The 12,379-nt window shown below is 42.1% G+C and overlaps 1 long non-coding RNA gene across 1 annotated transcript in view; it reads right to left on the bottom strand.

Moving 5' to 3' along the window:
• LOC132667708 (uncharacterized) overlaps positions 1 to 1,943 on the bottom strand; it is a 29,061-nt gene extending 27,118 nt beyond the window's left edge. Inside the window, exons 1-2 of the long non-coding RNA XR_009605317.2 lie at positions 1,304 to 1,943; positions 865 to 985 (exon numbers count right to left, since the gene is read on the bottom strand). This is a non-coding gene — a long non-coding RNA (uncharacterized LOC132667708). The remainder of the gene's footprint in view (positions 1 to 864; positions 986 to 1,303) is intronic.
• Between the last annotated feature and the right edge of the window lie 10,436 nt (positions 1,944 to 12,379).

Below are 12,379 nucleotides of genomic sequence, written 5' to 3'. Positions count from 1 at the left end.
ATAATGTCTATGATGTATCTGATATTAAAGTAGAGTTTCAGCCCAGGCACAATTCAAAACAGGGAGATAGACCAAGAAGTAAAAATATTTCAAAGTAAGAGTCTAAGATCTACTCCAGAAGACTCTTAGATGTCTCAACCACATTAAAGTATAAAAGGGTCTAGAGCTGGAGATTAGAAGAGAATTTTTGGAGAGGAGAAGATGTATTTGAAGAAGTCTTTGTTCTGAGTCACACCGACCCCATCTCTGGTCCAGGAGAGAAGGAGATAGCCCTAGCTTCAAATCTAGTCAGACAGTTTCAAGGTGATAGTTGAAGGAAGAATGTTCTGGAGAAAGCAATAGGAGACGCTGGCCCCTAACTCACCCTGAAGAAAAGCAACTTTATTAAGATTACTCCAAGAACTTAATGCTTGTCCTCGGCAGTTTAGGTGCTGACTCCCATCCAAAATCCTAAAGGACAAAGATGGGCTGGTCATCTGTGGGCATGTGAGGGAGACTACTGTACTGAGATGGGGCAGCAGGTCTGCTGTCCTGGCCAGGAATGTGGGGAGGACGGGGCGGGGGGGTGGGGTGGGGAGGGGGAGCCATGCATGGGAAGCCGGCACAGAGCTGAGCCGCCAAAGGGCTATCCTACATCCCTGCAGAAGGAGTGTCCAGAAGCTGTCACGCTGGCAAGAGCTGGAGCTTATGCTGGATACACAGGAAATACAGATGAGTAAGGAATCAGGCTCAGTCAAACAGCACTTGCCTTTTCAAGAAGAAGTGCGTGTGAGAGACCCTCCCTGATCTGGGAGCAAGGTGAGGAGGAAGGTCTTCTACAGATGCACAAAAGTGTCCATGATAGAATGAGATGGTTTCACCGACCTGCCAAGTTCAGAGAGAAGATGATGCATGATCATCAGGAGAGTATCAGGCGAGTGAGGACTTCCTCGCTGCCTTTTTCTCTCCACTTCCCCTCACCCCCACTTTAGGAGGGATTCAGAATCTGCAGTTGGCCAAAGAGGGAAGAGAAGTGGAAATCACCACATGACTGAAGAACGCAGAAGCCAACCTTACTTCCCCTTACCTAATAGCAAATTTGATATGGGACATCTTAATGGTTCCAAAGAGGCAATGTTCAGTGACTTAAAGTACAGATAAACATGACCACAGGAAACATGGAGGTTGCCAATCACTCTAAAGGGTAGAGCTTCCTCACTTCCTCACCCCCCCTCCCCCCACGCCCCCACCCCCCCCCACCCCCGGAATCAATTTAAAGGGAACAGTGAGGGATGAAAATAAAGATCCTTGGTGATTACATTACCATCACAACTGGTATGCAGCTGAAAGGACAGATCCACCTAGAGTATGCTGCCCCAAGCCAGCAGGAGCCAGATCCAGGTGAACTTCAGGAACACCAGTCACCCCCAAACTGCCCCGGGGGAATTGTTTTCCTGTGGCAAATGACTTCGTGCAGCCTGCAGCCTTGCAGGCTTCGTGGTCTTTCTCAGTTCCAGCCTCAGGACCCGACAAAGCAGGTTTCTCCAGGAGCTTCGCACTGAGGGCTAAAGATGCTCGCACCGCTATCTGGCCCAAGCACAAGAGGGAAGATTTCAGCTGCACACTGCCGGGTTCTCCATCCCCTCCTGTTGGCAACACCTTCAGCCCATCTTCCGCCACCTTTCCTACTTTGCTCCTGCAGGTCAAGGAACGACTCAGAATTCCTTCAACAGAAGGGGAGCTTCTGTTCTTCAACACGTCATGCTCCTTCACCACCAGAGAAAATGACAGTGCTGCCCCCACATCTAGAACCCTCTCTGATCATTTCCTGCCCTGTGTCTGGAGCCAAAAACGTATGATTAAGAACATGACTCTGAAATAAAACATGTTGGCTCTGAAGCTGACTTTCCCTACTGAGTAACTTTATGACCTCGGATGACGTATTTAGTTGTCCTAACCTCAACTTCCTCATCCGTAAAATGAGCATAATGGTATTATTTACCTCATAAAGTCATGATGAGAATTGCATGACATGATGAACAAAAAATATTCAGCCTACGGTCTGGCACATATAAGGTACTGATCAACGTTTGTCAAACAAATTGAATAACTGGGTCCTGACACATCCAGTTTCCTCGTATTGGAAAGCCACTCCCTCTGCCATCTGTGTGGCAAACTCCTACTGACCCTGCAAAACCTAGACTGAGTGACTGGGGTTATTACAGAGAAAGTAACCTCTCACTGTATCTGCTTCAATAGCCAGAATGTATTCTTAGGTGAGAAAAGCAAAGTGCTTAACAGTGTATATGGCACTGTTTGTAAAAGAAAGTTATGTTAACTTTTGTGTAGAAAGAAGGGCAAATAGCACATAACAAGTATTTTATATGAATTTTTGCTAAGTAAAAACACTAAAAAAAATAAGCCGGAAACTACTAGCAGTGATATTTGAATTGAGCCTTCACAAACAATAAAGTCATCTCTGACTCTGCACGTAGGTGATACAGATATTTATGCACCGACATTGGTTATTGTTTAAGACCCCACTTCTGTAGAGACACCTGGTGGCATGGTTGGTTGAGCGTCCAACTTCAGCCCAAGTCACGATCTCACCACTGGTGAGTTCGAGTCTCGTGTCGGGCTCTGTGCTGACAGCTCAGAGCCTGAAGCCTGCTTCGGATTCTGTGTCTTCCTCTCTCTCTGCCCCTCCTCTGCTCAAGCTCTGACTCTCTCTCTCTCAAAAATAAATAAACATTAAAAAAAAAAAGAAAAGAAAAAAGACTCTACTTCTGTATAAACCAAATCACTGGCTGACTCCGTTAAATTTATTCTAGAAACCTATATTCCAAGCAAGAGAGGAGGAGTAAGAGAAGGGAAAAAGACCTTCACTTGTGCCAGGCACCAAGTTCAGCACTTTATGTATACTAACTCATCTGATCTTTACAGCCTTACTAGGTCATTACTTTGCAAAGGAGGAAACTGCAGGTCAAGGGCCAGACAACTGGAGGCAGAAATGGAGCTAGAATTCAAATTCGCTTCCGAGTCTCAAGTCCTGCACCCTTGCAGTCGCAGTGTGGACTCTGTATATTGCCCAGTTTGGTGAATGACAGTGACTTGCGAAGCATGACTTACTCCTACTTCTTTATTGAACTTGTTAATAAAGACATCCAAGTACAGACTCTGGCTGCATACCCAGACAGACCCTCTCCACCGGGCATAGATTATTTTACGGCACTCCTAGCATGTAGTTAGTTCTTCAACCACTCATGAATTCATATAAACATGCTCTCCCCTGACTTGAGTTCCACATATTTCTACATGTATCACCTAATCTCGCATTAAACTCCACACTGAGGACTGAAGACTATAAAAATGCAACGAGTTTACTTTGTCATGAATTATTTTAATAAGTCAGGGCTGATGTCTAATTATCGCTGTTTTCTACTCTCAATACTTCCGAGGCATGAAAACACACTGATAAGCCTAGTATAATTTTCTAGAAAGTTTTTAGAAAATTATATTAAGGTCACCATCTTCTATTAATTTTCTGGAGTTGCCAGGAAGGGAGTGGGGAGGCACTGCCCATTTTCCACAGTTTTCCATGTTAAACACAATGGGTAAGCAAATATTAAAAATTTTTGTGTTCTAAAAATGTATTTTTCCGAGTTTAGATACTTAACATGATTTTTAAAAGACAGATATGTCCTTACCATCACATTACCAATTTAAGGCTTTCGTTCAATCATAATGGTGATGTATGTTCATGCCTTTCCGATATGAAGATCCTTGATAGAGAAAATGTCAATAGAACCAATTAGTGGTTCTGCTTCCTCTGTGACATTTGTTAAGGTTACCTATTTGTGTCACGACTCGGCCCCATTACTCTTCTTTCATTAGGTACTGCTTTTAAAGTCCCTTTTGTACTAATTAGTATTTTTCACAAGCCTTCACTTGAATGAAGCTCATTCTCAACTTAGCCGCGGTAACAGTTTTGAGCCACTTTTGCTGGTGGTAGTGGTGATCAGTGATATAGTGTCCCCCGCCCCCCTCCTTATTTACACACACTTTTGAACTCTGGCATCAAGGATAGTTGAAGTCACACAAGTGAAAATATTTCTGTAAGCCAATGTTATTACAGTCTTAAATTTAAATGACATGGTCTGATCGGTAGAAGAATTTAGGGTTTGGAAATATTATCAAAACATCATAACATTAGCACATCCTTCACTGCTTTCCTTCCTCTTGTTTTTCATTCCCTGTAATTCATGAATGATGACATTGAGAATTAATCTTCCAAACAGAGCCTATCAACACAAACATCACAGTGGGAAGAGGGTATCTCTGTTTCCGTAACCTAGGCACTCACTCATCAGATGCACGCAGACGGGGGCATTTTTGTAATTGCCAATTGGAAAGTTGGTATTCTTTTTGGGGAGGTAGACTAGTTTGTTTTGGAAATCAGATTCTGGGAGAGTCAAACTATAGGACAGATGCAAATCATTTCCAGGGCTGGAGAGATTATTCACTCCCCTGGGACAATTTTCATTTGCCTGTCCTGCATCTTCCTGTGTCAGATGGGACTCAGTCAGTCTTTCCTCTTTTGTGCAGAATCTATGTGGAATGTTCAATATAAATGGAGATTAGTAAGAACTCAGTAGCTTTAAATACAGAAAGCCATCACTTTGCTCATTTAATTTTTTTCAGGTCACTTTGCTTTTTGGGGAAAAAAAAAAGAGTTTCAAGGGGGCGAGTTTCCTAGACCAGACCTAAATGAAAATATCTTTTATTATTATTAAGAGACAGTTCTCTTTGCTATACTTTATACAGTGACTACAAGTTCTTTCTCAGCTGAGATACCACGGGCTCTTCTTTGACTTGTCTTACAACCAAGCAAGCATTTGCAAAAAGACATTATAAGAAGCATGGGCAGCTCTCCTGACACAGGCATTGACTTTGACACCCAGTTTCCTGGACTGTGCTGTTCGAAATGCTGCTTTCTGCTTCTTCTTTTTAAATGTTTATTTATTTTGAGAGACGGGGTAGGCAGAAGGGCAGAGAAAGAGGGAGAGAGAGAGAATCCCAAGCAGGCTCCACACCGTCAGTGCAGAGCCTGATGCGGGGCTCGAACTCACGAACTGTGAGATCAGGACCTGAGCCAAAATCAAGAGTTGGGTGCTCAACCGACTGAGCCACCTGAGGCACCCCAAGTACCGCTTTTGTCTAAACCCTTTTCCACATCCATGCACTGATGGAGAGAGAGGGAGGGTCTGCTGTCATTTCCATTCCCTCCCCTCGATGAAGCCACTCCTTCTATCCTTCAGTCTCGAATTTAAACAGAAGAACTTCGAGGAGTAAAAACCTCATTAACAGAGAAAATGTCTTCTTCTAAGACAGAACCTGTTTATTTCATAAAAGAAGAAATTGACAGCAGTTAATGTCTGATGGAGAAAACTGTTCTTTGGCCTGTGCGACATGTAGGCCACTGTATTAAACTCCTCTTTCTTATATATGCCTGTATCTTTACAATGTGTTGTCTTTTCCTGACTAAGCAGCTTGCCGAACACCAAAAAAGTGAAGGAACGATTCACTTTCCATTCAAGCAATCCATTGCTTTCCATTGAAGCAATCCATTCAATGGCGGCAAGTACCTTGCAGCAAGATTGCAATACCAATGCCCAGCAGTGCCCAACAATGCGATAGCAATGCCAGCGCCTGGCTGGCAGTATGTTTATGAAATTAACTCCTCTCTAGATTCATTCTGTTTCTACTGACAAGAAATGAAAGGGCATTAAGAAGCCCATCTAAAACTAAGATATTAAGAAAATGAAATTACCTTCTGTCACGTAAACTGAAAAATAAGCAAAATAGGTCAGAACAGAGAGTTGAACCCCCCAATGGCTCACAGCCTTGCATGTCTGGTTCTGGCCCTCTCATGAATTGCATAATTTTGAAGAACTCACATAACTTCTGTGAGACTTACTTTCCCATCGATAAAATTAAGAGGTTAGCCTGAAATATCTCTAAGCTTCCTCCCGATTCAAACATACCATGTATCCTCAACACCTCCCATAAACGCCTCGACTAGCATTGTCCGGCACTAGTTTCTATGGGAATTCTAACCCTTTGAGGGGAACAGATGTGGGAAACCAGGAATTCCAGGATGCCATGCATTTCAGAGTATTGTGCTTCCCACCCACTGGCTCAATAATCTCTACTGTTCCTGTTATGTACCTTCGCTCCCTTTGTTAGCATTTGTTTCTTTTCATGAACTGATTAAAGATCTGACAGTGGTCAAGTGACCTATCCAAAGTCACACAAAGTACCTAGAGATGAAGTCTAGATTTTTCTTTTGTTTTCTGTCCCAGGTTTCTCTTCGTGTTAAACGTGGCTTTATTTAATGGGATCATATTTATCACCATCATAAGACTTGTTGGGTTCTTGCTGCGTACAGAGCCAGTTACCAGACCCCATGGGATTTATGTGGCTCACAAAAGGCATGACTCCTACACATGCACTTTCAATCTAAAATAATCCCATCTGTTTGACCTTTTGAGTGTGGTACATAAACATCTCTTTGTCCTTCAGTAAGCAAATAATACCACTATAGCTCAATTTGAATGGTATTTACAGATGAAGAAACAGAGATTCAAAAGAAGCTAATTAATTGGTTCAAGACCATATGGCTCGAAATTGGTAGAATTAGAACTAGAATTCAAGGTCCTTTTTCTTCTTGTTCCACTTACTTTCATCTAAACTTTCATTTTACTTCTGAGTTGCATGGTACAGAAAAAAAATTTCAAAATTCTGCACAACTCAAAATTCTTATTCTTTCGCATTAAAAAAATGACCTTCCCAGGTCTCAGAGATCATAGCAGAGCCATTTTAGATCTAGCACAGTGAGTATTACAACCTGCCATGGATGAAACGGTGGACTTCAATCATTAACCGAGCATCTTCTGAGGCTGGGCAAAAAAACCAGAATCCCTGAGAGTCTTAAGTAAGAAGAGGTTAGCCATGAGCCCGTCCTTCCACTTGAAAAGGCAAGGCAAATGAACTCTTAACAAGATACCTTGTAGTGTATGGTAGTAAATGAATGGAAAGTGGCAATCTTCCAGGTTCACTTATTCATATATTTAGTACCTTCCATATTTAAGTTACTGGGTGTACTAAAGGCTGCTGAACATCTTTTAACAGCGTTAAATAATCCCTAAGAGGAAACTAAAGAAATAACCAAACCGGTTCTTGACAAAAGGGCATTATATAGGGGTTCCATGAGCCTGTGTGTGCACCTGTGTACATTTGTTCGATTGTCTCACTCTTGCTGCTGGTAGACATCTTACTTACCCTGTCAGGGGTACTAGCGTAGTGGCAGAATTCTCCAGAGACCCATAAAACATTATAGACGAGAAGAACCTTATTGGAGACTTAGCCTCCACTCCTGCCCTTCCTTCACAGGGAACTATTTCCCTCACATCCTTCACATGGGTGTTGAGCCTCTGTGTGCATATTTCCTTTGGAAGGAGGTTATTTTTTCTTGAGCTACGTCATTCCACTTGAGACCAGCTCTAATTATTAAAACATTTTCTTTATGCAGCAGGAATATAAAATTGAGAACTGAGCTGTAGCGACCCTCTCGTTCAGATGTGCTTGTCAAACCAGTGGAGGTGGTGGGGTCGGGCTAACCAATAGAAGAGTGATTCAAGAAACATAAATTTGACCCCGGTGTCAGTAAGGCCATTTTGAATAGACCACATTGTCAGTCTTCCATGTTTCCCTCTAGCCCAGTGGGCTCTGATATACTGGATAGACTGAGTCCTTTGAAGCAGTAAGCACACTGAAAAAAAAAAAAAAAGGAACGAGAGAAAGAAAAAGAAAAAGAAAAGAAAACAAATCTCTATATGAGACATTAAGATCACAGGGTAACATTGACTGAATTCAGCTTGCACTGAGGGTAAGACACAATGTTGACTATGGGCAGCATACCAGGGCTGAGGTTCTTTCCTGAGAGAGAACAAGGCCAGACTACAGCAGGGATGAAAAAGGACATAAAATCATCAAGTTGCTGTATGTGTCTGGCCAACCACTGGCCCCAATAGTAGATATTGCGATCATGAATCAGAACTCGACAGGATTTGAAAATTGGTCTGACCCTTCACTATATCATGCTATGTCCTGAAATAACATGCAACACACAGGTTACATAAATATTAAATCAAAATCTGCCTCCTTAAATTTTCCACTCACTGATCTGAGTTCTGGCTTTTGAAAAAATACTGTTGTTCGTGGGCTACTCCTTCTACCATATGGCGGCTACTCAGCGATCGAAAAATGCCTATCAAGGACGGCACTGAATCATGCTCATCTTCTTTTATTTATTTTTTATTTTTTTAATGTTTGTTTATTTATTTTTGAGAGGGAGAGAGAGAACACAAGTGAGGGAGGGGCAGAGAGAGACAGACATAGAATCCAAAGCAGGATCCAGCCTCTAAGCTATCAGCACAGAGCCCGACACAGGGCTCAAACCCACGAACCGCGGGGTCGTGACCTGAGCCAAAGTCAGACACTTAACCGACTGAGCCACCCAGGCACCCCGAATCATGTTCATCTTGACCTCAGGTAGTCCATTGTCCAATCTCCTCATCAACCTTGTCTTCCTCCACCGGGAAGGAATGACTAGTTGGTCAGTGTCCACAGGACTCCAGATGTTCTCTGATTTCCACTAAAAACAATTTTCCCACTATACCATGGTGCTCCCCTGAGTTCTCAGGACTTCTGCATGCTGCCAGAGTTCCCCATTTTCCCAAAGTCTGACATGAGATACCAACTCAGCATCACCGTCAAGAGCCACTGAGGTGGTGGACAAAGAACCCCGTGGCCCACTGGATTCCTGGGGCCCAGCTTCCTGCCATCCTAATGTAAATGCTGTGATAAAATATTAACCTTTATGTATAATTGATGATTACTTTATAGTAATTCAGTGTCTTCTTTGCATCAAATTCATTATTTACAACTTTCCACTAGAAACAACTTCTGTTTGTTAATCTCTCTCTCTGACTGCTAGACACATTTTCCTAGGCAGATTGAAATGTTTATATTCTTCTTAGAGTTAGCATCTAAATTTCCGGTAGATGGTGTTTGTTATAATTTTCGTTTTTGCACGGTGAAAAATGCCTACATCTACGCTACTTGGGGATATTTGTGGACAGACGTGGTCCAGCCGGCATCATACCTTATGCATCCTAGTATGAAGCCCATGGTATAGATTCCACATAGCTAAACTCTACAGATGATAGTTCTGCAAGAGGCCGTGGCTTATAGACGAAAGAATCGGCGTCAGTGAAATTCGTGTTTCTATCATTAAATAAAATGTTAACATAATTAGAATTTTTGACATCATTTACATTGAGTGCAATAGAAAGTTTGGAAAGTCTCCCTGTAGCACCCCCGCTTGTGTGTTGAAGGAGAAAGAGAAGTCAATTGACATTTTCGAGAGAACTTGCCAAGTCATCCACGCAGTGAAGGGAACAGTTGCATGAAAGGATCTCCTCTGTTCATTGCTGTGGTAATGTGTAAACCGCCTCCAGAGGCGACAACAGCGGGAAGCCCATTTCTGCCCATCCAGGAGTACGTGCAGTTTCTAGATTTGAAAAAGGAGACCCACGCTTACTAACGTGAGTAAAGCTTTTTCCCACCTTGGCTCAGTCATGAGCCTTCCGAAGAGCTGACCGTATTAGCTTACGTGGTAGGTAACTCAATAACTAATAAAGGCTAACAGCCACACAACTCCTCCAAGAGGATCCATATATTTTAAGGAAGACATGACATTTCCTGACACTTGTTCAGCTATAAATCAACTGGGAAACTAGTCCTGACAAAAAACCATGAAAGGTTTCCTGATGACTTCTTAAATCTGTGTATGCAGAAGATGGAATTATTAATAGTTTATTGTTTGACTGACTTAAAACTCATAAAATAAAACCACGTAATTTAATCATATCAAGAGGTACACTTGAGCCATTTGGTATCTTCTTTTCTGAGTATCTTTTGATTTCCAATGAAAGCAGCAACTCCTAAAGCATTAATTGCATGCTGCCCTTTATTTAACAAGTACATTGAACCATCTGACATCACTTGCTGTCTTTTTTAGTTTTTAAATATGCACTGTTAATTAGCTTTTTACATTACAATTATTCATAAAATCTTTAAGTGAAAATACCATTTCTCATACTGCTTTCCATCTTTCCAGAGCACCTAAAATAGTGCCTTCAATAATTATTCATTCACCTATTCATTCAACAGTCTACGTGTTCGCTGTGTGCCAGCAGCTGGGGATCCCACCCTTGCCCTCAGAAAGCTCTCATTAAATAATCTCCTCTGAGGGGTGTCTGGGTGGCTCAGTCGGTTAAGCATCTGACTTCAGTTCAGGTCATGATCTCACGTCTCATGGGTTCGAGCCCCACGTCAGGTTCTGTGCTGACAGCTCACAGCCTGGAGCCTGCTTCGGATTCTGTGTCTCCCTCTCCCTCCGCCCCTCCCCTGCTCATGCTCTGTCTCTCTCTGTCTCTCTCAAAAATAAATACTAAAAAAAAATTAAACAGTAAATAAATAATCTCCTCTGAAACAGAAAGGGCCATAGTCCAGATCATCTGGAGCAGGGGAGGGGAGATACTGAAGAAAACTGAGGACTTCAATGGAAGGTAGGGGGTGCCTGACTCTTCTCTGGGATCAGTGAGTAGTACTTTGCCTGTGGAAAGCAGGTAGGCAATTGTTGTAAAGGGGGTTCTACACATAGTAGGCACTCAATAATTGTCTTCTTGTTCTGGAAAAAGTGGTACTGACTTGACATTAGTGACCTCTCAACCCTAAGATTCAATGGGTCTCTGACTTTCTTAAACTATAAGAGGCCTGTTTATTAAGCTGGCGTTTCAGGCTTTCTTTTCACCCAGGACAACAGCCCAGAAAACAGGACAGCTTTTTCAGAAAAGAAAAAAAAAAAAAAAAAAAAAAAAAACTCGTCGGGCTTGATGTCCATATGTCCATTCTAAAAGTAATATACACTAATTTTGGTATTTGCAAAATGAAGAAAAACGAAGGGAAGAAAAGAATCACACATCCCACCACTAAGAGCCAACCTTGGGGTTTATTATTTTATTTGACATAGTTATGATCGTATTAATTAACAGTGCATATTTAAAAACTAAAATCAACAGTATTAGATGTCACACGGCACAAGGTACTGCATTGTTAAATAAACGCTAGCACGTTATAAATCCATTAGAAGTTCCTTCTTTCATGGGAAGCCAAAACTAAGCTTTTCTATTAACATTACAACAAAGCATTCTAACCATTAGATTTATTGGCTCCTCATCCCGTGGAGATTTCATTAGATGTACAAAATTTAATCAGTAGTTCTCGTGTTAGACATTTAGGTTATTTCCACAATGTCAGTGTCCCAAATAATTCTGCAATGATCATATTTGTATAAACTGATCTTTTCCCCTATATTTTGGATTCTTTTTAAGGATCAGTCTTAGAATTAGAATGAATGGACCAAAGGCTATGGAGTTTTTAAGGTTCTTGATACACTTATGCCAAATTGCCTTTAAAAGAGATGATACTAATTTTCACTCCTGCCAGCCATGAGTGTTTCGTTGACTGCTGACAGCACTGAAAATTATCACTTAAATCTTTAATTTGATCGTTGAAAAGATGGATCGTTCAAATCCGCATCTATTTGATTACTAGTGACATTGAGCATTTTCCCCTTTGTCACTTGGTTGTATTTATTTGGGGGGGATCTAAGGCTGAACTCACATCAGGTCAAAATCAACAGCTCAGGTCATCTCCATGCGGAACAGCATGAAGGTTTCTGCCCCTTGCTGTATCACCACCCCATGTGAACACTAAAATCATCTCGTTGCCCACAAATTGACAGTCACACACTTCTCAGCTCACTCCAGGTTTCAGAAGCGCCCTGGGCCAGGTACCATTTGCAACAGAACCTGTCATAGTTTCCTAGACTTCCACTTGCGTCATCTCTTGGTGCTTATTTTTAAACAGATGTATTTCCTGCAAGACTCTATGCTTCACGACGCCCAGAACTTGGCAGTCTTGTTCGGTGCCGTGTCCCCGGTGCACAATGCACAGCCTGGGAGACAGCAACCAACTTCCTCTGTTCGTCAGACTTGATGTCACGTGGGAGAAGTCAGTCTGGAATAGGACAGAGGGACATCTCCAAAGAGGCTAACATCCTGAATTTCCCCTCCCCCACAGACATACCCTACAATAACTTCCATGAAGTGTTCGCCACTTGGGAGCACTTTTGTCTTTCCGTGAAGAGGTAGTTTGGTAGACTGAATGCTCCCTCTATTTATCTGTAAATTTAACTTGACCTTCCTAATCA

Source organism: Panthera onca, chromosome B2 (assembly GCF_046562875.1).
Source record: "Panthera onca isolate mPanOnc1 chromosome B2, mPanOnc1 haplotype 2, whole genome shotgun sequence".
Lineage (NCBI taxonomy): Eukaryota > Metazoa > Chordata > Mammalia > Carnivora > Felidae > Panthera > Panthera onca.
This window is presented reverse-complemented; position numbering and strand designations above follow the sequence as displayed.